Raw genomic sequence first — 1,737 nt, 5'->3', positions numbered from 1 at the left:
GCAAACAAGGAGACTACCCAGCGTCCAAAGGCAGAAGCTGAGTAATTATAGATATGTATTAATTTTGATGAAACTGCATAGTATAGATAATTTCAGTGTGTTTCAAGTATTAGATGTAGAAAATTGTCATATGCAAGCAAGTAGGATTAGAAACCTGAAAGACTGTTTAGTGTATTTAGCTTGGATAACCAGACTATGGATCTTTTATTTTTGGTCGGCTATTAAGAACTTTAGGTGGCTTAAAGACTCGGTTTCCCCAAGAGGGCGAGTTGAAGGCAACCTTATTTTGACGTGTATTTTGATTTGAAGTAATAGGAAAAAGAGAGCAACACCTTAGCCTACCAAAAAAAAAAAAGTTTAAATTTATTTCCAAAGTATTTATTGTTGACACATAATCTTTGGGATTAGGTTAAGCCATGTAAATATTTTAAATATAAAAATAAAGGGAATTAGAAAACGAAGAGACATTGGGAGATGGAACACAATAGTCTCCCTCTCCATGTATATATATCCGTGTTATATCTTAATGCAAAGTATAAATTTATTTGTGGAGTTCCTCTCCATGTATATATCCATGTTCTATCTTAATGCAAAGTATCAATTCATTCGTGGAGTTACTCCTAGCCTGATAGAGTATGAGAGCCAACCCCCACTTTTTAGCATTTTTAGCCTTGTAACTCCTATATAATTCCATTATTCTTTGCTCTACTATCCCTATGTCATTTTTTATCTCTATCCTTGTGCGTTTGAGCTAAGCGTTAATTCCAAGCATGTTTATTGACTGTGGTATGCTTTATTTCTTTGCATGACCAATGAGTGAAGTTTGATTTATTCCAACGAATGAATGGTGTGTTTCTTTGGATTCATGTCAAAACTATTTTCAATCTGTTGATATTATTTGTGAACGTTGACTAATGTTGGTTCATCATTTCTCGTATGTTGGTCCATCGGTGTGTACACTTCTTTGTGCATAGAGTATCGGTTGACTAAGAACTGAGACTTGGCTACTCAGTGTGGTAGTGGTGCTGAGGTGGTGTCATTTCAGAAGCATGGGATAGAATACAAGCCTAGCTGGTGGTCTATTATGCATTTCAATGGATTGTATTACCGTTGGTTTAAACTTGTCACTCAAACCAAGAGGAACATGTGCATTGATATATCTCCTAGTGCATGGTGCACTGATCAATGGTATATTGGTCATATATATATATATGGTACGATGGTGATTGAAGTGTTGAATGTTGCATAAAAAAAAATAGTTACATTATAAAAGTTGATTACTGACAACCTCGATGAATATTGATGAACCCTTAACCATCATATAGTTTCCTTTGTGTGTTAAAGTTATTTTGAGGGCCATAAGTTATGGTATGTAAAAAATTAATTTGGCATGATACGAATTGATTTTTTTATGCTCATGAAATATGTATGCTACATGGTGGTTCATGATATGTGATATATGAATGTGTGGAGAGTGGTGCATATATAATCATTGAGTTTTTTAAACAGGTTTCATTCGTATAGCTCAATAATTTATAATTCATATGAATTATGTGACAGGATTTGAATGCCATTGTATGTGAATGGTATTAAAGACATAATATAGTGATGAGTAAAGAATATGTATGGAGATATATTGATGATATTTTGAAGACATATTTTGGTTCGAATTCATAATTATATAATGCATTCACTCATATCCATAGTGGGAGCAGTTCTCACTGGAAAATAGAGTTA

The sequence above is a fragment of the Pinus tabuliformis genome, chromosome 4_2, assembly GCF_031772625.1.
Source record: "Pinus tabuliformis cultivar Carrire ecotype Pingquan chromosome 4_2, CPIR1, whole genome shotgun sequence".
NCBI classification, from domain to species: Eukaryota; Viridiplantae; Streptophyta; class Pinopsida; order Pinales; family Pinaceae; genus Pinus; species Pinus tabuliformis.
Note: the sequence above shows the minus strand (reverse complement) of the source record.